The sequence below is a fragment of the Paramormyrops kingsleyae genome, chromosome 9 (genome assembly GCF_048594095.1).
Source record: "Paramormyrops kingsleyae isolate MSU_618 chromosome 9, PKINGS_0.4, whole genome shotgun sequence".
NCBI classification, from domain to species: domain Eukaryota; kingdom Metazoa; phylum Chordata; class Actinopteri; order Osteoglossiformes; family Mormyridae; genus Paramormyrops; species Paramormyrops kingsleyae.
Window position 1 is genome coordinate 2,282,614 of NC_132805.1, and position 25,264 is coordinate 2,307,877.

A 25,264-nucleotide genomic window follows, 5' to 3' on the forward strand; every position below is an offset into this window, starting at 1 on the left:
GTGTCCTGGGCATACCTTCACCTGGCAGGGCTGGACTTGCAGATTTTTCTGTAGCACATTTTGGTTCGTTTAATTACCAAAAGATACTCCGCTTTCACATCGTTTTGGGGTAAAAAAAGAAAAGAGGGGGGAAAAACAAGCTGTTGACTAACTTGTAAGGTGCAGAGTGCGTCGGTCTGTTATTCCTATGCAGACAGCAGCAGCCTACGGCCGAATATTAGGCATGACACTACCTACAAAATCCGAGCTGCATTACTGACTCTGCAACTATCGATAATATTACTATCATCATCAACAACAACAACAACAAACTGATAACAAATTAATCAATTTTACTCGAACGCGGGGTTATATTTACAGTTCATATTCCTTAATGGTTCAATGAAAAAGGATGATAAAGTGCTCGGAAATAGTCACAATTGAAGTGATATTGCAATAAAGTATAGCCACTGCGCAAATGGAGGAAACGTCCAAGCTGGAGAATACGAAAGTTACATTTTAAAGCCGGGAACAATTTAGCAATTTTGACGCAAATTTAGCGACACCAACCTGAAATCGAGTACTTCTGAACTGGAAAGCATATACAGCCGCCCGAGTGCCAAGCGCCTTTCTTCAAGTTCGTTTGAAAGAAGAAAAAAAAACTTCAGCGTTTTCTTTCTAGGTCGGTATGACAACAGATGTCAAGTCTTCTCGGGAAATGAATATTCTTTATTTGAAGACCGAAAAGGCGATTCCCCTAAACCACGGAGCGTTCGAGCACAAGTGAGAAGTTCAGCTTTGCTGAGAAACAGCAACATGGATGAGCGACAGATGCAGACGCATAATGCACATTATACCGAAACCACTAATTGGCCTCTGTGCCAACGGGCTGAAAATATAAAGCTCGCCATGTTACGAAGTAACAACGGGTCATGTCTGAGATGTGCACAGTTCCGATACACGTACATCTCAGACACACGGACATTCACGGCCATATGCTGCTGTGTCGGACACTTCTATGCAGTTCACACAGCCTGCAAATCCATCCCCGAAAACAACCAAGCCTCATACAAAAGAAACAAACCCTAAGAAACAGAACTCAACAAAACACTAAAAACCTATCATTTATAAACCGGTAACCATCTTCCGTAGTCACTTGCATGGCTGTGTAGCTAGAAAGATCTCCAGCGGTTCGGTACTTCAGCTTCTCTACTGTCCAGGGTTGGAAAAAAACGGAGCGTCTGCCTTTTTATCAAGACGATGCATGATTATTACAGAACAGATGAGAAGGGGAGGGGGGAAGTCCGTTTTAGTTTCCGATTCTGGAAGCAGCATTGACGCGGTGTAAATGCCTGACAGCTCCCCGCGTTGGGAATGTTTTCTGCCGGTTTTATTTGTGCCCGGACGGCGCTCCTCTGTCTTCCTCCCGTCCCCCTCTCCGTGTCCCCATTAAATTATTAGTTGCATTGACTCATCACTCCCCTCTCCGGCGCTCGCAGTGACTGGGTTCTGCTCTTTCTCCTCATTTCAACAGAAAGTAACACCCCGGCCAGCGGATCTTTGCAGCGCATTTCCAATCAGCCAGCACAGCCTCCCGTGACGGCCGATCTCCTAGCAAAAAAAGCGCAAAACCCCGAAAAATAAAAAGTAAAAAACTGGAAAGAAAGCAGAAGATGGTGCGATTTCCGGCTGTGCGCGCAGGAATTTTTAATCAGCTTGATTAGAGTGAGGCGGCTCTGCATTTATTACTGTATAACGCGCACACGCCACGGACCCATATTATGCGAATAAAAATAATGCACCATGTGATTCGAGGTATGTAAACGGTAAAAAAACAACCAGCGTTTACTGTCGTCGGGGGCTTTATGAAGAAGAGACAATCCGGTGTGTTCAAAGCAGATTTGGATTGTATTGTTTTACGTCAGTCGTATATTCGATAAACAGCTGATTGTTGAAACACAACACAAAATACAGGCTCTTGGCACTGGCTGTGCAGTTTAATATGCCTCAGTATAAAGGGAAACAAATACATTTTTTGTTCTTCAAATTATCTTATATACAAAAATATAGCAGTTGGTAAGTGTGTGTTTTCGGATAATATTATTTGAACAACTTTATCATTTGAACTATGGCCTACTGTGTGTATTTACGCTTCGAAATGTGTGGGAGATTGAGAGTGTTTCTACAATGTGCAAAATTTAATGTTGCTTATTACCCAGCACGCGCCATATGGCAGGCGAAGGACCGCGAGCGAAAGGATATTTATCGTGGCGGAATATCTCGAGTATGGGAATTAATAACAACACATGCTGGCACACAGGCGGGGAGCGGCGATCGCAGGTGACGAGGGCGTGCAGCGCACAACCAAGCTTGGAGCCTATTAGCCACAGCGAGCAGATCGAATTTCAACTCTGACGAAGCCTGACCACAACACAAATGACACTGATATCACCCCGTGAACGGAGAGGCGGGGGGCGGTGGGAGGGGACGATCAGCGGCCAGATCCGCAACAGCAACGCAATACGAGAACGCAGGCGACTCACACCAAAGTTATAAAAACGTGATATTACCCTCTTATTTTCCATGAGATTCTATACCTAACTCCGATTTCCTACAATGTATAATAGGGGGAAGATTCTCATTCGCTATCCTTAATCTGGATGCGTGAAATTGCTCTTCAGGGAGAATTCTTTGTAATACTGGAGTTATTAAACATATGGTTGGATAATCAGCGAAGCTACAACATCAATTTCCACACCAAATGAAACATTAAGGTAATTAGGAAATATACCACGCGAACACATTCTGAAGCTGGAAATCTACAACTTAAGAAGGGGAAGGTAGCCGTGCACACCTGAGAAAGGCATCTGCGAAACCAGGTCACACTAATAAGATTAGGTGAGGTATAAACACCGCTTCAGATCATGAATCGAAAACATCAAAACAGGAAACCGACAAAACAGGGGAAACATAAAGAAGGGGTGTTAAAATTACCTAACTACTTTTTGAAAGGTTTCATGCATAAGATAAAGCAAACAATGAAATATAGCCACTTTAAGATTTTGAATGAACGTGACCCTATAGGAAGTCTATGGCGCGTATCTAATCTAATTTGTTAAACCAAGCAGACAATAGAAAGGCACGCATAAGATATTACTTTCTGAATGTTAGTTGGTACAGAACTGTAAATACAGTTTTCTAGTGCAAGCGGGAGTCCAACATTGTGACAAAAATGTGAATAGAATAAAAATTAAACAAGTGAAAAAAAAAAGCTTATTGACACTGTGCGTGGAGCAATGAACATGGTCCTCACTGCTTCAAAAACAATGCACTCGCAAGGAGTCAAGAAAACAGAGTCTGTGAATAACAATTCAAATCTGTCATTACATAAAACAAATCTCTGTCAAGGATATTTCCACCTTTTTAATGTAAAATAAAAACATTAGCAAAAACACCCCCCCAAAAGTCATATTGGAAAAAAACAGATGTAATCTTTTGATCTGTCTTTGTTGAGGCCAAAATTAGCTGTTGATTAACAAGGGAGAATCAGAATGTGCAGAAGACAAGAGGTGTAGCTTTAATCTCTGGCCCTTGGGTTGAATGATTTAACCCGCAGGCTAATGACATATTAAATATAATCCACGTGTGGTGCCTAAGATCTGAAAGGAGAAGATTGTTACTCTAAACTGACACCTGTTAGCAAAATTGGAATTGTGAGAAAAAAAAACTCGCCAAGGTGAACATTCAGTCAAACTACTGTCAGTCAGATATTTTGTTTAGGTGCTACTGTACTGTACTGCAATGGGTGCTACATTAAAATAAAAATAATGATAATTAATTATTAACGACTAAATGCCCTCCCTAATCTTCCTATTGGGGAAAGTCGAATTATCAAATATATCACTTTTTTTTTTTATTGCACCACATTCCGTGATATAACACAACGCGCCTTGTAAACATAGTGTCGCTCTTTATTATTGCTCTTATAAATTCTCTTTATAGATCTCGTGGTTTGAAAGCAAAGCAACAATGTCACACCCAATTCCAGTCATTTTTATATAAGCTATTCTGCTATTTCTGAATAGCACAATAGCTCCTTTACCTGTATGCATTTGTCTGTTTTTTTTTGTCTGTTGAGTATGTTAGGTTAGAGTACTAGATCAGTGTTGGTTAAATGCTGTAACTTGCAAAAAATAGAGTCTTACTGTCACAGTTTAACCGCTGAGGCTTATCTCATATTTCTTTGTATTTTATGTGTAGCTAATGTCCATTAAGGTGGAAAGGTTAGAATGGAGAGGTTGCAGCATGGAGAATGGAGTGACAGCCATGCTCAGTGCTGCCACCTGCTGCTCCAATGATCGATGACAAAGATGAACATGTGGGTAAATAGTAATAAAGTCTAACGCTGGAAGACGTCAAACCTGTACAGCCTTCCAGTGCGTGTAGTCGATTACTGAGTCCTATTTAGTGGGACTGCTTGAGTTCATGTTGTTAATTTGTACACCGCGTGTCACTTGTTATATTGCTTAAAAGAATGCAGTATGTAAACAGAGGCCCGAGGCAGTGAGCATTACCCACTGCATTAAGCCAATTGTTAGGATTAATAGATGTTAAATGTGCATGTATTACCCCATATCCACTGTTTGTACTTCAGATTTGAATTTTAATTTTGACGTCGGTTACCTATATGGTAAAATTAAGTCTTGTACTTTGGCACACCAAGATGCTAAAAAAAAATACTATTGTGTGTGATGTTAAGAATATTAGGAAATATGAAATGAAATGTGGTTTGGAAGTTGATAAATCATGATTTAAGAAGACACATTTCACATTATTAAGCAATAAAACGTTAAAGCACTTGCATTTATTCTGTACGGCTACAAGAGGAGGGCAGTATAACCTATTAATGAACTATGTTTTGTGGAAAAAATACCATAAAACTCAAATATGTGTGTGTTTGTGTGAGTGTGTGTGTGTGTGTACAGGGGCCATTAATATATATAGTATAATGAATGTTGAAGTGACAAAATAGCAGCATACTATGTGACTTAGATGTGACTTAGATGTGATAAGAACATTGGCTACGCTGCTCTGTACCTGAGCTACACGTTGCAGAAACAGTTTGCATAAATACCTACAAGCCATATAGACAGTTCTGAACTTTTCTGCATCACCAAGAGCCACTGCAGATGCCTACACATTCCTCGAGACTCTGAAGCATCAACATTCACAAAGCAAGTCAGACAGCAAAGGTTTCTTTATGAAGTTGAATCATTACGATCACTGTTGAAATAGTCACGTTTGTAATGGTTAGAGGGATTTCCGACAAAGTTCGTTGAATTAAAAGAAGTGGAGCATCATCACAGGTGTCACCTGGGAGGGTATACTGTCCTGAATTTTGGCAAATGTTTTACTTCTCTCTCAACTTTTGAGTTTTGAGTTGACTTGACCTCCATTCATACCAAGAAAGCAGCAGATTTCGTACGCGTTGCCTAAAACATTTACATATTTTGCAGCCACCTTTGTTGAAAGCGACGTACAATGTGGTCACATGTAATAAATCATATCGTAGTACTCTAAGAGAACAGCATAAAACTGGTCAAATATATCTAAGAAATGTCAAGTGTCGCTGTATTTGCTAATAAACGGAAACGCTGAACGGTGAGGGGCCATGGTGGGCTTTTAGCGGCTGTTTCACGGACACGCTGCGGAGGTGTTTGCCGATACAGTGCTGACACTGTACAGGGGGTGCCGATACAGTGCTGACACTGTACAGGGGGTGCCGATACAGTGCTGACACTGTACAGGGGGTGCCGATACAGTGCTGACACTGTACAGGGGGTGCCGATACAGTGCTGACACTGTACAGGGGGTGCCGATACAGTGCTGACACTGTACAGCGGGGTGTAAATAAGCACTTATGGGTTACAGCAGGTAACATTTTCCTTACAGAGCGGAACTCGTGCTTGTGACAGCCACCTCTATCTGCAGGCCAGTGATGTGCATGACAGAGTCGCATGCCTGCGGTTTTCCGGATACGAGAAGACGGCTGCTCTTCCGCAGCACGCCTGCGCTCGCACTCTCAACACGCAGGACCGGCTCCAAAGACACTCGCCTCCATGACACTTAGACTGAGGGACAAACAGAAAGTCTACGTTCCTGATTTTCTCGCCGGGATCTCGTGTAATTAATGGTGTAAAATGAATTCTCTGTGACCGTCTTTCACGTGTGTCGGGACGGGGAGAAGACTCTTTTATCGAATCATCTCTCATTTGTTCCTCTGGTTTTGATCTAATTACAAAACGCATTGCCGCAAAAGAATCAACAAACATCAGTTTCAGCATCTAGAAAATTACTGTTCTGCCACTGGTGTGGCCTCTGCGTCACATGATTGAATAATTATGGCTGTAATCGCTACCTCGTGGGTTACAACGTATCAGTAATTAATACTGTTAGAGGGACAAGGTCGGGTGTTGCTGGAAGAGCCTCTGAAGAATTCTGTGACTGCTGCTTTGTTGTTCAAATGCAAGCAAAAAAAAAAAAACTGCTGTATCTCCACTCTGTCAGCCGTGACCACGGCAACGACAGAGAGCTGGTGACCTGACCAGAAGGACGACTCACCTTTTGTTAAGTGCCATGCTAATGTAGGCAAGGGTGACTCTGCATTCCAGAGGCCACCACTCGACACAAAGGTGACGTGCGGGGTGTGGGGTGTGGCGTCCGGCTCGGGGCGAGAGAGACCAGCAGCTCCTCTCTACAGAATAACACGGAAGATGTCCAGTGGATCACAGGATGCTTCCTGGAAGCTTGGCGGCAACGTGCTTAGGCAAAAGAACTTCATCGTCCCCTTTTTTAATCCCCACTAGCCTTTCAAGGGAAACACTCAAAACGTGAATTACTTCGTATATGACAGAGTAACAGAACACCGACCGATGGCATCTTAAGGTTCCTTAAATCCTTTCTCTACATTTGCATCAGTGATATTTAACACAAAAATGCCTTTAAATTCTCACGGATAGAGTACCTACGGCTACACTTAAGGGTTTGCAAAATGTATCCATTCTGAGTGCTATCTTATGTTTGATAATAGACAGATCACTGTAGGGTTAGCGCAGAGAGACTGCACTCAAAACTAATTCACATCACTTGATCTAAACAGAGGTGGCCTGGGGGGGGGGGGGGGGAAGGAGGTAAATAGAGGCTTAACAACAATGAAAGAATGAACGAGAAAGAATTCACCGGTTCCCAAAAGACCTTGCGATGGAAACTTCCGAAGTAGTAAACGTTAGTTCCATTGCACATTAGAAGATATGCATCATGCTCTACAACATATATCAACTGCTAAGTGTTCCTCTTAAATGAAATTAAGAGATTTATAAAGGCCTGGATAATTGTAGTGAGCAGAGAAGTGTGTGTGTGATTATGTTTATATTGCATTGTGGGGACCAAATGTCCCTCACAATGTAATAAAAAAAATTTGACATTGTGGGGACCATTTTTGAGGTCCCCACAAAGATCTGTGAATGCTATCAAAAAACTAAAAATGCCAAAAGTCTTGTACTTTGTTTTGTTACTTATGGTTAAGGTTAGGACTGGGTAGGGCTTAAGGTCGTCATGTTGGGATTAGAGTTTTCCCCATAGAAATGAATGGAGAGTCCCCACACATATATAATTACAAGCCTGTGTGTGTGTTTGTCTGGTACATCTGCATACAAGCTTCATAAAGAGGGGCAATGGAGGCAGAGCAGTGCTTCCACGCGATGAGCGACAAAGGCGGACAGCTGTTTAAATCGTTTTATTGGAATATGTGGGCGGGAATTACAAACTGATCCCAGAAAGTGGGTCCTGTGATGCAGAGCGGGCTGAAGCGCCGTATTCTCCCCATCTCTCGGTGACAGAACCAGCCATCGCGGGGGGGGGGGGGGGGGAACCTCCACGCATCTAATAGTGGCAACCGTAGAATAAAGAATGATATACTTCTAAAAGATGAATAGTGCAGACTTAAAAACGTTTCAATTCCAGGAGGTTAAATCTGTACAGAAAGTCATCCCAATTTATTTTTCATTGCATTTTTCATCCTTAAACAACTGGATGGGATAAATGCTATTCAGCTTCCACATCGACTTCCCGTAACAAAATTTACATGACATTCTTAATTATAGTATTTAACTTCATGAATATGAATTTTTCTACAGACTCTGCTGTGCATGTTTTCTGTATGAAAACTTGCTCTTCAAACGTAAAGGAAACTGCATTATTTAGATCCAGTGTGACATTAAGCAGAACAGCACACTTGTCAATGCATAAAAATATTTCAAAGTGATTGCAAAATATTTATATTTAACCTGGTGATTAAGCAGCGAGGGCAAAACGGTATAGCGATGCCTAAGGAGGTACGTATGTAATCTCCAGGCCTGTTACGTATTTGACTCAGAACCTAGGAATGCACAAGCAAAACCCATGAAGAAACTATCACTTTAAAACCGGTTTCAGCTTGCCATCAAAACCCTCCTGATCATTATTGGGTTTGTTTGTTCCCCCTCTATTAGGAATCATAACAGGACCGAGAGCGAATCTGCTCACAGCTGCACATTAAAAGGGAGACAGCCCTCCTATTTACTGGCGACAGTCAAATAAACACATTCACCGGGAGTTAAAGAGGTATTTACACGACTCCTACTGTACGTCAGCTATAATTTCACTGTCCGCGGAGGTGTTGACTCTGCGCGGTGAAAGGGAGCCGCCGGTCTCACTTTGGCTTATCGGGCCGCGCTCTTTAATTGGGAACAAAGGCGGGGGCTTTTCAAAGTGGCGACACAGAGCTTCTCTTCTCTTCTCTGCGGAATCGCAAATTCCGTCGGGGCTCACGTCAGACCCCAGAGCGGAGCCGTCACCCCTGGATAAATTAATGTAAACTTTCAGCAGCGTTCTCATCTTCCTAACAGGATAATTAAATATTCCAACGATCAGTGTCAGCCAAATAGCTAGGTATGTAATTTGTACGCTCTTATCATTAAGGGAAGAGCTTGGGATGAAGGTTTCCGCTTAATGAGTATATACGGCAGCATATTATGGGGTGTACGTGTTTGTATGTCTGCAGAAAACTTTCACAAAAGAGGGGGGGGTGGAGGTAAATGGTGGCTTCTCAGTTGGTGCCTCAAAGATCAGGTGGAAAAATCTGGATTTTCTGGTCACACATTGGTAGCAGTGAACTACGTGACGTCGAATATATACTTTTTCAAAAGCCAGCAATGGAGCCAACAAGTGGAGATCTATTCCTTGTGCGGCAGTCGTTTGACTTTGGTAAGATGCTTCTACTCTTGTGCCAGAAACCATTGGTCCTCTGTACCGTCTAATTGGTCTCAGAGGGTCAGGACGTGTGAATGTTGTTCTCCTTTCTCCTCCACGTCAAACGCTTTTTTACATGCATTTGTGAGGCTTTATCTATCCCATTCTTTTTCTTTCCGTCCCTGTTGGCTATAAGCACATATGAAGGTATAGACCTAGAAGCAGTAAAACCTGTACGTTTTAATACAGCGGCCAGCAGCATCAGAGCTGTTCTGCTGTACCACTGCCTTCACCTCCCGCGAGACCCATCTGACGAATTAAGTGCCAATTAAGCATGAATGTGATGCAAAAGCACGAGCAGGAAGAATGAGGCAAAGATCACCTGGGTGTTTCTGTCAGTCCTGGGAAGCTGTCTGTTCCCCTGCAATTACTGACAATAACTAGAAGGGTAGGGCTTTCAGTTCTGCACCCCGAAAAGACCAACCTGAACTCAATTGTACCTAATTAGGGGCCGCAAGTGAAGAAGAAATGTCCTGTATTCCAACTGCTCTTCACACCAGACTTAACGTGGGATTGTGTCCTGAAGCCAATTATTAAACGCTTTATATGAAAAGTCATGTAGTTACCACACTTAAATTTACATTATCATCTAGAACAGCTTTTTTTACAAAAATAAATTCCTTTCCCGTATGTCCACAGATTATACATTTTCCACTTATTTTTACACAATAAAATAATGTTGCATGTCCTTTGCATAGATTTACCTGCTTACAAGCCAAGCATCCCATATTACATCTCTAGCTTATGTCACCCCATTAATATTTATTGTCACACTTCATTGTTTTTTTTAATTTTTTTGCAAGGAACTTTGGAAATAATGTGGTGCAGCATAATAAAATGTGTAACAGTAATACTGAAAAGGTAAAGACAATGTTTACACTGCCTTTGATCTTCAACAGCAATTACAAGAAGCGGCATGGTTTCCTAATAAGAAAGGAACTGTTTATTTCTGTGGAACATCATACTCACCAAATTAATAGTGTTTGTATTTACCCAGATCCTGCCCTGTTCATTTAAACTACCAAATTAGATCAGACATACAAACCACCTGTACACAGGTACTACATTCAAAAAACCTTTAGTGCAATTTTTGTGAATGTTAACTTATTTGCATGAAAAACATGGGACGGGACATCTAGTGTGTTTTTATAACAAAAAGAGATATTCTGTAACTGGCATACATATACAGCTGTAACGAAAACTGCATTGAATATCACTTATTTTATTTCTTCATGAGTCCTACATAAAAGTAAATTTAGACTCTAAAATTAACAACCATATATCCATCTTACACAATATTTCAATTCAAAATACTGTTATGTAAGAATATTTAAGCAAAAATGCAAGTATTTGATGGATTTCCTTAAATGGAAGATTAAATGTAACAAGTGAATCTGCGTCATGTAGACTTTTTGCAAAGGAACCTTCTGCATTTTGTCAATCTTTTTCACTGGTTGATTATTTGCCTTACAGATGATACTATTTTACTGGTCATATAATACATTTAAAAAATTTTTTTTTAAGTTTTTGGTGCCATGAAAGCATTAAAATAACCCACTAATTCAAACAGTGGTTGATGAAACAACAGATAGTGAATCTGGAAACCACAGATGACTTAACACCCTCGTAATCCCAGAACAGTATAGTGCAAGTTCCCAACAATGACCTAAGCACTGTTACCATTCTTACTCAAGAGAGAACCTTTTACATTTAAGAAGCTTCTGCTAGTGGAAAATAATAAAGCAAAGCGTTAATTTCACTACATAATCAACCCTTCAAACCCCACACTGGTCCTTTTCTCCCTTCTGTCAAGCAGCACAGAAACAGCAGACACTGCCACAAGGTTTAGAAACTGTTTTTACCCATAAATCATTGCTCTTTATTTTTGTTATACAAGTTCTGCGTTTTTTTATGCTTTGACTGATATTTATTGTTGTAGGCTATTTATTATCATCCGTGCTGCTGTTCTTGTTGTCGTTATTGTCTGCTGTTTATTGCTATTATTTGTTAACTCACTGAAATGAACACATAAGACAAAAATGAACGATTTTTTGTGGACATACTACCTGTGTGCCTTCGAACCGAGGAACTACCCAACACGTGATCGTGTGTTTTTGTCAGCCTGTCTCATGCGGTCGCTTTATAAATGTTTTTCACAATGCAGCAATTACCCTGATTAAAATTAAATCACGCTGACCACGCTGGGAATCTAGAAACATGTGGGTGTAGTTCAATTACAACAGATATTCCACACAAAAAAAGCTTCAAGAGGTTTAAATTAAGGTTAATGCAACCTCCAAGAGTATTACAGAGAATAAGGAGCAATAGTTTCTTGTCTATAACATTATAGACTGATTACCCGCACCATATTACACAGTCAAAATGAACGTTTCTGAGCGCTTCGGCAACGCGCGTGAAGTTAAGGCTGCGCTGAGCCCCGCATATTTCCGCTGTTCACCTTTCAGTCCGTGTTCACCGCATCTGCACAGAGACGGAGCCCTGCAGCCTCGCTTCTTGGTTAATTTAATTATATCCAGACCAAGTACAATGATGCATGGAACTGTAGGTTTGTAGCAATGTGCAGCATGTCATACGATCACTTGCTACACTATGTAACTTTAGAATATTTGAGTCATTTCGTATTTACATTAAAGCAAATGTTAATTTTGGGCAATTGCAAACAACCTGCAAACTGCCTGAAAAAGTCGTCACTTGGTACTTCATGTTCTCCATATTATTATTAATATTAGTAGTAGCAGTAGTAGTAGTAGTAGTATTACGACAAGTTAAGCATGACTCGGGAATCCCCAGCATGATAAAACAAAAGTTGATAAAGTATAATATTACAAAGTACAACGTACGAGAAACACGCATTGCAGCTGTGTAAGCTCTTAAAGTTTGACGTTTCCGGCGGTAAATAGGAAACGTTTTTGTCTTGATACATCTTTCGATTAGCAATCACCCCATTAAAACCGAGCATTTTGTTTACCAGGCATCTGACCCTTTGAATATATGCAGCAAATTGCAGCATTTTAAGCGTAAAGGCGGATACGTTAAATAGGCGCCGCTGTGTATGAGACCGAAGGCTGACAGCGGCTGTCAAACGTGACGCGTCGAGAAACAAAACAAAAAAAAAAAAACGAGCTTCAAAATCTTACAATACCTTCAAAGTTAGAAGACACCGTGAGACCTCCTGTTTTCCATTAAAATGTAAGAAATGGTGCTGGCTGTGTCCCACCTTGAGAGATCCAATACAGAGGGAGTCCTCGCAGGCAGGCGGGCGGGCAGTGTGGGCGCCGCAGCTGTTCACTGTGCCGCACTTCAGAATGACTAGATTGAGCGAAAGTGTGCCGAGCTCGGATTGGGAAACGGGGTAGAGGCACAGGAGGAGGGCCCTTCGCAAGGGTGTCAGGTAAGCGAGCCGCCCCTCCCCGTTTCTGATGCTCAGATCGATGATTTGTCAGCCCCATCTCCAGACCCACTTGGGGCGTCTTACGGCGCCCCGCTTCCCTCTCGGTCCCCGGGGAGTCTAGCAGCGAGCGGCGAAGCTGGCTGCCAGGAGAGCGCTCACACTCATCAATTATGATATTTACACACCACATGTTTATATGCCAAGTAAGGGGGTGGATGGAATAAGTCGAGGTTAAGGTCTGCGGTGCGTAGGTTTTTAGGCGAGTTTTTTATACCTGTATTGTCTCTTTTAATAGCCTGAATGACGGCCGGAGCCCAGACTGTTTCCGACAAACAAAAAAAGTAAATAACATTTGCACCGTGTGCCTGTCCGACCGCAATGGTTTGTAAGCACTTGTGATATTATTAAGAGAAAGTTTTTTTTCATCTTCATTTCGGTTGTCTGGTTTTTACCTGTCCCCCGTCATAACGGTTATTCGGGTTCATTAAAGAAGGCTAGTATAATACGAGTTGTTAGTATAGTACATCAACTGCTTGCTGGCTATTTTATGCGCATCGACACGTGATAAAGGCTACTGGGCTACGCAGGATGTGCGTAATACTGAAATACCTAAAAATTCGGAATTATTCTTAAAAGTTCCTGGGTTATGTGCATTAAAATGACATTTAATGATAAAATAAGATTTTTTTGTGGCTCCTATACACATTATTATTGTTGTTGTTATTATTATTATATTAATATCCGTCGCAGACTTCCTAATACAACTTCCTGTTGGTTTATTTCCCAAACATCAGTAAACGGTAGTAAAATTCAAACGATTTTGTACTTATTGAGAGTGAAGCTGTAGAAACTTACAATTTTTACAATTGCTTGCGCCTTTAGCCTGTGTATTAGCAGTTCCTACAAATGAGAGAACCGTTGTCCTTTTCGCTTCGTTTTCATTCTTAGCATTTGTCGGAAGTAATATCCAATAATTATTAAAATAATAATTTCACAAACATTGTTTAAACGCTTAATATTCCTAATAGAAATTGAGAAACCTGAATATCCGGCAAGGATTTTTCTGCTTGGCGCACAGAACCAAATGACACTAGTGACTATTTTAGTAGGAAAAGGGGCTTTGAAGTATTTTAAATAAAAACAAATCCGTTAAAAAACGTAATTAGCGCCCACAAAAAAGTGAGGATATTTTAAATAGCCTACATAGGCTTCGCCCCGTTCAGTAAAATGTTATCAAGAGACTGAATAAACTTTCTGTTCTGTTAGTCTACACTTTTATGCAGCGCAATAGGCTATATTTGAAAACATATCAAATAGGCCTATAATTCGATTTCTTGTGGTTTCAGAGAATTATTACTGACTTATTCACTTTATCGGTTCATGGTGCCATACTGTACAAAACTCTAGTGCGCAATAAGGGCACCACTGTCCGGAGAGACTGTTTTGCAATTATTTTGCACACAACCCAAGCGCCTATATTTTCTTTGAAAATTCTACAGTTCCCGAAAAAACCAGTTTAATGTAACATATCGGCTGCGTCGTTGCATTTTTAACTTTCATTAAGATATAGCCTACCTGTGCTATTTTATAAACCTTCAAATGTCCGTCTTAATGGGATGAACAATGGCCGCATTATAGTCCTCTATACGGAAAAAAACGCGCGCGCAGCTTTTAATCAAAAGTTACATTTTAACCTTATTTCGATTTATTGCTTATGACAGTTGCGCTAATGCAGGACTCTGAGACTTTAGTATTCAATGTCTTTAATGCGCCATGCATATCATATGGTACTTTTTAAATTAAACGTACTAGGCTATTTGTTATTTATGTGAAAGTTCAGATTATATTTTGTTTCCTCATTCAGTCTTAGTGTTATGAAGGGTTGCTGTCATTTCTGTCTTCACCTAAATAGAAAAACTGATGAGTTATACACTTTGAAAAAGATTCGGTTGTTGAAAAGTATCGACAACGTACAACATAGAAACATAAGCTAATGGTAGTTTTTCAATCACTTGTCTTCCGGATACGGTGCTGACTAATTATCTACAATGATGTGCGGTCACGGAAGGCAATGCATTTTTTGGGGATATATATCTGTTACCATAAGGAAATAAATATTCTTATGTTTATTATTTATTAGTTACGCGTTAAGTTTCGTTTCCACTTACTTTTGCAACGATGACGTTAAAGTTTGGGTTTTTTTTTTTATTTATTTTTACAAATTATGTCGACATTTTAATCAGTTTAATGTCTCCGTGCAGATATTTATTTGTGGTACTGTGGGTGGTCTTCATTTAAAGACAGGTAAGTTACCCAGTTTGTGATTGTATGCCAGTAGCCGCACAGTATATCACACCTTCCGCTCACACTTACGCGGCAGCGGCCAATTACGAGAAAACCGCCGTTACGTGCTAGAACGGACGTGGCACTAACGCGCTCGCTGCCGGCAGACCAAATGCGCGTCTTTCCGCGTCCCTCAGAGTTCAGCTGAAACTGTGCTAGCAGTATCCAGTGTGGTACAATACGCTGCCTGTCTGCGTTGGGAATAGCAGGCATACTGTTGCCTGTATGACTAAAGCGTAAAGTTGCGTTAATTGTGTGTCTGCCTGCTATTACTGATAATTGGGTCAGCAAAATAATACCATAAATTACAGCCATTTCTGAATAAAATTTATGTACTGTATCTGAAAGGACTTTCAACCATTGTTACTCATCTAAGAGAAAAAACGGGGCATGGAGGTGGTTTAATTAAGACCACACTGAAAAGTGTCCTTTTTAAAAGGACATATGTCTAAATCCTGCTGTTCGGGAAACCTGGAAAAGGTCATTAATAGGTCTGGTGTCAGGCCTGGACATCAGGGTGGATGAGTGACTTCTGAAGGTATGCAGAATGGTGCTGAGATTGTTTACCTCTGGTGTTTGGAAATGCAAAGAATGCACCGATGCCACAATCGTGAAGATGAATGCCAGAATTGCTCCCATTTTTACTTGTTACCAGATGAAGGAACCTAAATTAACACAAAGGAAACAGACCGATGATAAGTCATTACAAACGGAAACATGCGACGGCTGCGTCTCCGTAAAGTGGCTTGTGCGGGTCCTGACATTTCATCATTTGTCCGCCAAGATCCAGAATTTCATGAATGTTTCATGTTATTAAATGAGACATGTCGGGTTATATGGGTTTGTTTATTTGTTCCCAATATATATATCTGCCTGTATGTGCATCCAAAAACTGGCATCATCAGATTGTACTTTTGAATACCATACATACCATTAATAAAAAGCTATATATTTTTTAAATATTTTAGGCATATTGATAAAACTATGTAGGTATGAACATCTGTAACTCTGAACAGGATAAGTGGATGGATGGATATCTTAGGTAGACATGTATTAACAGAATATAAAATAACTGCTAACTGCTGTCTTCATTAAGTCAGGGAAATGGTACAAAGTACGAATACAGTACATATCACTGGAAGGAGAATGTTAAGAATGATTACATACGGATGGTGTTTTATCGCAGTCACATGCTTTCCAGAATGTGTTTATAGATTGAGGCAACTGACCCATCTGTCAAAGACCTGTTAGTACATATGACAGATGTTCACCTGTCACGCCACATTGTCGGCTGCGCATTCCGGTAGAATCCATTTGTTTTGCCTTGTTTGAGAAACACGTACTAAACTGACTGTGTGCAAACGCGCTCCCAGAGAAGCCATCATCCATCCTCTGACGGCTCCCAGGTTAACAGCACCCTGGATGATCGCATTTGAGCTGCACAGGGTGCATGGACCCCCGCAGGTCCCCGCTGTCCTTTCCTCCTGCATGCCTGTGCGCAGGAATCCTGCTGCTGTACTCAGCACAGCGACTCAGCTACATCTAACGCAAGCTGACGCCGATGCAGCTCTGGATTCTCTAACGGCAGTTTGCCAAACACCTTTAGATTCTGCTTTGGTCTTTTTTTATTATCCTAAAATACCCTTAAAAGTAAAAGAATACAGGGAATCCATGGCTAACTGTACTTTATCATTACAGCATAATTCATTATTATTATTGTATTATTCTATCCTCTTATCCACTACAACCATTATGGGGTTCTATTATTATTATTATTATTATTATTGTTGTTGTTGTTGTTGTTGTTGTTGTTGTTGTTGTTGTTGTTGTTGTTATTATTCATCAAATCACTTATATTGTCATATCACCAGGCATGTACAGTAGCCCTTTCTTTGTAAGTATATTAGAAATGTTACGCGCTTTTCGGAATTAGCAGCATAGTTCTTCTAGTTGTTCATATTTAAGATTAAAAAATAAATACAGTGGACGTCTCTATTAATATTTCCTTGATTTGCTTTCTCTTCAGGAGATGATTCTGTAGCAAACAGTAATGCTAAGAAATTTAACGTGTTATACCTGTAAGTCCCTGATATTTTTTTTCTTTTCTACAATTGTTTCCCAGAAAAGTACAGATTTATTGTTGTCTCTGTGAAGACTTGTTTCGCATTTAGTCAGATTTTGACATCTACATCAGCTTCTTCTGAAAGGTGTGTTTTCGGTATGATTAACCTGCCTGTTGCAATTTTAGGAGGGAGTGGGGGAGCTGATTGGGCACACTAATGTAAATGTTAAATGAATTTTAATGTGACTTTTTCGTAATGTACCAAAGTTAATCGGACATAAATGAGAATGACCTCCAAATTAATCTTCTCTGTCGGTTGCATTACATGGCCCCTGACAGACATTAAAGACGTATTTTCAGGATGATCCATGTGCGTATCTACAACGCTGTCAGAGCAGTCTTGGACTCCATATAAAAAGCACTGATTTGACATCATTAAATGGGCGTCTGTAACGGCACTGAATTTATTTTTGGATGTCATTCATTGAGTCGCCACCAGGGGGACATTTGTGGTAAATTCATTGGGCCTTGGAGTAGAAACAGTAATCAGACAGCGCTTCTGGATACAAGCTGTCGTTTACATTTCTGCCTGATAAGGCTACATATTTGAAGTGGAAATGTAGAGTAATTGTGCTATAACTAAAAAAAACATAAAAATGAGTAAAAAATTTGATTATATTTAACTTTTTCCCTTTAATATTTATGCTGTTTTATGCATGATGTCTGTTTAGACTTGGTGATATATCTACATTACAGCAACATCTGTAAGTTTCCCAAAACATTCACATAATTACGTAACATCTGCTTTTCAGTAAGTGAAGTGAAATTTGCTGACAAGTGCACTTACAATATGCACATATGTGTAACTTTTTATTAAAAGAAACAAATACAGTAACTCTTGTGCATCCAGCATTCACTGCTAGTATACAGAATATATAGAATAAACTTGTCTTAATAATATAAACCTTATAAAACATGAAATGCTACAGAAGATGTATGTAGGATTCTTTGCTAATATTTGTATGTACAAATAAAAGGTCTTATTAAAGATTCTAAGCCAAGTTCAACCTTTAATTCATAGGTTAACATTTCACATTCCAACTTTCTTCTGAGGGGGGGGCGGCAGCTTGTGTCTGACCCAGTAATAGTCCTAATTTGAAATCGCACAAGCTTTTAAAAACCTTTTTTTTTTTTTAATTTGTTCTTTGAGGTTATGCAATTGGCCCAGAAAAATCAGCAAGGTTGCTTTCTGGCAGTTATTACACTACAGCTTAGGGGAGAAATGCATTGCTGAGGTGAGACCCTGGAATTAGTGTAGGGAATTATAAGTATACTGTAGCTATCTCATCGCCTCATCATAACTGGGGACAATTTAATTATAGACAATTTCATTTGATCGCTAATTTGTCTGAAAATATGACTAAAGGAAATTCAGACATGAAACTGAGTGTGATATGGAATTTGTTTTATAGTTTTGTTTTGTACATGTACAGAGTGATGGGAAGGCCCAATCTCTCTCTTATAATTAATACAGCACATTCAGTGTAATCCTGTGAGGCAGTTTAATCCTGTGTGACGCTAAAATCAGAAATAATGAGTGGAAGCTCTGCACTTGCACCATGTTTGCTAAGACCTGGTCAATGTAAACACAGTCTGGGTTTCTAACAGGATGATTTATGGTGTATTATCACCTATAAGGCACATGAAGCATTTGTTATTAAAACTACATTGTCTGATTAAACACTGGCTGGAATCTAAGGGAATACAGAAAAAGCTTAAAAAATTCTGAGTATGATAATAAACTTCCCCTTAAAGGTTTATTAGTGGAAAAAATGCCAGAAGTAGAAAAAAATAGAAAGGTAAGGTAAGGGGAATTGAATTTCAGCAAATGTTTTTTGTTTTTTTAATTCAAATGCATTTACATGTTTAATAATCAGATGAATAAGGCATTTACCAAACATCAACATTTAAATCATTTACAGGCAGAGTGACATATCTTATAAATAAATTCAGTTACTAGCTAAATTATCTATTGGCTCCTGCAAATAATTTGTTTAATTTTCAGGATACTAGGCAGAGTTTCAGTGAGAACCTGTCAAGCTGATGAAGATACAGATACTCTGCTACAAATTTTGGGCCCCATGAAAGCAGATCGTATTCAGCCCTAAACCCAGACCAATCCAGTTACATTCCAAATATTTTAGGTCACACCTGTCACTCAGGGACCATTGGAACTGTCCTATGTTACCCCTGGAAACCCTTCCCCGTCCCCTTTACGACCCCCCAATGTAGACAGCAAAAATCCATCATTTCAGTGATCTTTTCTTATGCTAATGTATCCTCTTTATGTTTATTAATATACCTTATGGATTACACAATGCGACAATTACATAACCACTAACCGTCATGCCTCTCACCTTGTATTCTGTGCTCTGTTAACCTATTGGTTGTCATTGCATTACATGCTTTGGAGAAGCCGATTTAGCCTTTAGCTAGATCAGGCAGAGATAGCAGTCTATTCATTGTCACTGGCAAATAAATGCATGTACGAGTTACCATTTCAGGATCGATTTATAATGATACTGTGCCTTGCTTGTAATGCTAAGCTGTGTCTGCTCCCTTCTTTGCCATGTAATCATTATAAATACTGACAGTTTATTTACCAGGTAACATGGCTAATAAAAAGAGTATGGTGCAACTTTAAGCTGCTTTAAGTTCCATTTTTTCCAGTAACACAAGTACTATGGTGTTCTAGAACAGCTCAGGTCTGATGGGAACCAGAGGGCAGATACAAAAAATTGGAATGATGTGCACTTCTCAGTTTCTTAGAAACTCACAAACTCAACACAGCAAATAAAAAAAAAACATGCAGAAGAAACTCTCTGAATTTAGGATACTGTACTGATCCTGGAATTAAGCAAAAAAACAATCGAATAAAAAAAAATTTGGAAAAAAAAAATAAAAAATACTATTTCAGTTAACTGCTTTGTGTACTATGTATCTTTGTGAAATATTCTTAAGGTATACAATATGAACTTTTATAGCCTGGTCATAAAAAATGGAAAAATAAAAAACTGAACAGTCCACGTGCAACAGCCAAGTAAAGGGCATACGTATGCTTTGGTTTCCGGTCTTTCATAATAACATACTTTGATAATTTAAACGAATAGATCTGTACTCTCCCGATCCTCCCTGTGAAGGGGTCCATCAACCATCCATGCCACCCCCCCCATTTCTGTAGACCCCAGTGCAGCTGCCCCTCCTAGAGTTCCAGTGTTAGTAGGCAGAGTGAAGTACATGAAGTAAGCATGGTATCCAAATCTTCAGTACTTATAAGACAGCAGGCAAATGGAACGGTAAGAAACTCTACTTGCTCAGAAATTTGAGTCATGACAAGGGGGGAAGTGCCAGCTTCTCACAAAGTTAAGTAGAAAACAATACCTGGTTACATAAGTTGACTCAAACGTTGTTTTTCGGTTGCTGGTTTTTAACGGTTTTTAATTTTCACAGTGGTTAAGCTACGTCATTGGTAAACATCCGGGTCAGGTAAGATGGCGACCGCAGTATGACAAAGTGCACTTGTCCTGTTCTTATGCATACGTACAGTTCATACTACATTAATGGCTGAGTAGTAGACTTCTGACAAAATTCAGTACCTACTGTGCAAGCAAACAATTTCAGACATACCCTATGTCTTCTTATTGTGTATTTTTGAATTTCTCATCATTTAAAAATATGTCTGAATGAAGCTACGGACTGTGCTATTACCATTGCATCTGTTAGTATGCTCACATTCTCTGTCATAGTAGTAGCGTTGGGCTGACTGGGTTTGCTGTGCTTGTGTGTTAGTGGAGTTTATCCAGTGTGAAACTGTTTAGGTTTGCGGGGGGGAGGGGGGGGGGTTGCTTATATAAGTGGAACCGCTTTGTGGTTGTCACTACAGTGGGGATTGTGCAACAGAAAAGGGCTTACTGTTTTCTCCTCAATGGAGGTGGGTTTCTATTGTCAGAGTAAATAAGAAGCCATGGACCACATTTCCTGCTATAGCAACATCAGTCCCCACTACTGTCACATGTTACTCAGAATAAGTAATCATAACATAACATATTTCTAACAATATGAGATGCAACCTAAGTTTTTTAGCACACAGTTATGGATGATTCTGTCAGTGGCTCCTTTATTGGTTTCTTGCAAAATGCATATGAGGTTCCATCAGTCTTACAAGTGATCAATTGTGAGATCATTGTAACCTCTCAGATTCAATTGATGTCGGGAAGGGAACCTTTGTGACACATCACGTAACCATGGCAATGTCTCGTGTGCCAGGAAACACCTGTGCTAGGGCCAATCACTGTGGATTTAGCGATGCACCTTCCGAGAGTCAGCTTCATTAGGGCATTCAAAACACTTCAGTGCAGCATTTACAAATGATTCAATTAACATTTCTCTAAGAAAAGGAAGATCTGAGAAAGATTAAATCAATGTTAAATCATTATTTAAACCATTATTCACATCAGTTAACACCACTATATGTTATTCAGAAGGGTTAGATTTTTTTCTTTAAAACCTGGTCTTTGTTTCTTGGTATGTGGGCATTGCGATCTGATTTTGATTTAGATGCATGTTTTTTTAACTTCTTCATCTTCTTCACATTTCTTTTCCTGGTGAGGGTTTCTGTCTCCATGCAGCAGCAGACCGTCTCCATGTTGACAAAGCACATGTAGACCGTGTTGGCTTACCCCCATAACCTGTGCAAGAGAGAAGAGTTAGTCTGTCTCACGGCCAGCCCACATTCTGTGTTGTTCCTTCTTAAAGGTTAAACCACGGGGCAGAGAGACCTTTGCACCACCCTGGCGCTGGCTTTCCCAGTTCAGTTCAGTTGATTCTCCCTACAGTAGAAACACAGCTTCTGGTTCTGATTCCCATCACCCCTGTTTGCCTGACCAGAGGTTCTTTGCCCACCTTCAATGCAATATTGAACTGGCTCATCAGCCATGTCACCCCAACAACATCCAGTGCTTTCAGCATCTCAGGTTTCACCCACCCCTTCAGGCTTTCCACCCTGAAGGCCTCTGAGCACCACAGCACCTTCAGCTGCAGTGAACCATCAGAATTTTCCAACACTGCCTCCTGATGAGATGGCAAACCCACTGGATGGAGGAATTCCTCAAAGTGAACTATTCGACAATATTCAGCAGTGTTTCCAGAGGTGTTCAGCACCACCACTCGCTGGCCAAACACAGCTCCATCCTTAGTCATCACACAGTTTGCTCAAACATCTTTGGGGCTACCCATCAATGTATGTGCATGGTCTCTCAGTATCCATAAGCAGCATAAGTAGCCATACTACCTGCAGTTCAGATTAAGTGATCCTAATATAAAGATATGCCGGATTGGACCTGGCCTATCCTTCGATGGGAGACCACCTAGGAAAGCTGTGTTTCTGCTGGAAGAGGTGTTGGTCTGGACTACAGAGGAGCCCACCCTGTGGTCTGTGTGGCTCCCAGTGCAGTGATGAGGACACTGTGCTGTAAAAATGGTGCCGTCCTTCATCTGAGATGTAAAACTGAGGTCATAAAAGATCCTTGGATATCTTTTGAAAGGGAAGGGGTAGGGTCTAAACTGCTGTTTAGTACAGAGAACAGTTTAGGTTTTCCTTGCTGCAACTTGTTGTAACAAACAGGAACCTCTTTTATTCACTGGGAAAAAACCCCAGCTACTGTAGATATACCTGAGGCAAGTGAATATCCTCACACCCACCTGAGAACTTCCACCCTGATGAATTGGTCCATCCAAAGCCTACACTGCGCATGGACGTAAGGCTAACTAAAACTGACCAGTTCCATCTCCTGCACCAGATCAGGCACCTTCCCCACTGAAGAGGCAGCATTCCATGTACCCAAAGCCAACATGCATTAGCAGGGCCTGATCCATCAAATAGCACTGTACCCGACCCCTGCCGACCTTGCAGTTGCTGAGCCCACAAAATGACTCCATGGAATCGATTTAGGTTGAGAGGGTGGCCCAGACACCAGAGGCTGGCCTGTGGTCACCACGCCCAGGCCTAGCGCCAGAGCTACTCCCTATTTCAGACAGGTTCCTTTCATGGACGTTTTTGTTGAGCACACACAACTCCTACACGACGCCGAGCTCACGATCCTCTCTGTGGTCCAGAAAACATGTCCTACTTATTTTAGAATAAAGAAATTGATTCCTGCTTATCTGTTCCATGTTAGCTTTATGAACTAGATCCAGCATTTACTTTTTGCATTTTGGTTTGGAGATGTAGCACTTGGTATGATGTGAAGCCGACTGTCTAGAAAGGGTGAGTATTTAGGGCAGCGTTACTCCGAGTAACACAAACATGTGATTTTTATGAGAATAGTATGATTTGTTTTGCTGTCTTTCATGTTGATGCTTCTGCTATATGCTATACTTAGTCACTTACCTGTCATCACAATTAAACACATGTTAGTGAGGATATCTGTCCTTATTTCACACATGGTTACCGTTACAATTTATAGCTGACTGCTTTGGTAATTTAACAGTCAGTAGAGCTAAAGAGCATTTAGAATATTATTTGAGATCTTGATTTGTTACTGAGCCCAGTTTCAGTTCAGCTGTGTAGGTGGTCTACATGTACAGCGTTTGGCATGTTTGTGGCACTGACATTAGGTACGAGTCAACCTATGTGAATCCTCCTAGAAAGGACACCTGCTAATAAGATGACTCTATGCAGCTTCTCTGCCCATCGACATGTTACATCAACAACTGGTCCAGACGGTACCAAAAACTTGGACTATCTCCAGATTTTTCCCCCAGTTGTGCTTTTCCTTCTGAGTCGCCCTTTGGACCTGCATGTGGTAGTTCCGCTTCCCTGTTTGTTTCTGATCCTTGCAGAAACATGGATTTCTAAACATCCTTCCCCATCCTTTATCTTTCCTGCACCCCTGCCAAGATCGAAAAAAGGTCTACTGATCTCCAGTTGCAGACCGTCTTTCCCTTCGCTCTTCCATCTGTCACATCCTTTGAGTATCATGCAGTAGCTTACGGTGCCTGCTAACCTCTGTAGACTACAAGGTCCCATAGGTGAGTTCACCACTCATCCTTTTTGGAGAAATAACAATAATAATCCAAGTGCCTGACTCACCCATAAATGTTCAAGGACATCCTTAGCGCTGTGATTCCGTTTATGGTTATTTAATTAGGTGACCAGGCGGGCAACTTGCATTGCACATTCACTTCAGAAGTAACAGACTCCCACAAGGATCAGTACTGAGTATTCCTCACCAGTACTGAGTATTCCTCACCAGTACTGAGTATTCCTCACCAGTACTGAGTATTCCTCTGTGCTCCCTGTGCAAAACATTTTGGGTTTATGATCTTTCCAACAGTTTAAGTCACCATTGCTGTGTTGAGTGACCCCACCTGCCTTTTTCCCGACCCTCCTGGTGTTTCCGTATATGTTGAGTCATGCATCGTGAATATATGCTGTCTGGATGACTATCCAAAGATGAATGATCACAGTGTTTCACATCTATGTACTTCACTCTCCTAGGTATTCACTCTGTCTTCATGTTCTCTGCAGGTGGGCTTCTTAACAACATCCAAAAAAATGCCCACATCTCAGACATAAGACTTGCATCTTCTCCTTTACTGTGACTGGAGTTTCTCCAAATAGAATTGTGTCATTGCTGTCATGCCCAAAAGTATGTACATTTTTAATAGCATATATTATCTTTCGATTCTAATGGTAACATTCCCAGAAATCATATTATCTTTCAATACTAATGACAGAATTCTCAGAAATCATCACTGACCCAATTTTAGAGGTCTGTTCTTATTGAATGCATTTCCCTGTTATCGCAGTTTTATTAAGATCTCAGTTATCTCTGTGGTAAAGTTATAAAGAAGAACTGAAATGTAATGAGCAGTGGGGGGAACAACCGGTAGGGGCAAGACTGGTGTGGCGAGCGACTTGGCTGTTTCTTAGAAAACCAAAGGATTCGCATAATTTTTCATGCTTGCCATTAGTTGCTAATGATTTGGATTTTTTAGATGAATTGTTGTATCAATCTCTTTCACTGGCAGAAAAATCCATTATTAATCAAAATCATTAA

The 25,264-nt window shown here is 40.5% G+C and overlaps 1 protein-coding gene across 8 annotated transcripts in view; it reads right to left on the reverse strand.

Annotated features, from left to right (window-relative positions):
• Positions 1–12,869, reverse strand: part of satb1b (SATB homeobox 1b) — a 43,849-nt gene extending 30,980 nt beyond the window's left edge. For 2 of the 8 annotated variants that reach the window (XM_072716017.1, XM_072716009.1), the window contains exon 1: positions 12,491–12,868. The gene's annotated coding sequence lies outside the window, so the exon portion shown is untranslated. Of the gene's footprint in view, positions 1–15; positions 1,784–12,490 lie in introns of those variants that run through there. The other 6 variants (XM_072716018.1, XM_072716016.1, XM_072716011.1 and 3 more) reach the window with 5 other exon arrangements.
• Positions 12,870–25,264: the final 12,395 nt, after the last annotated feature.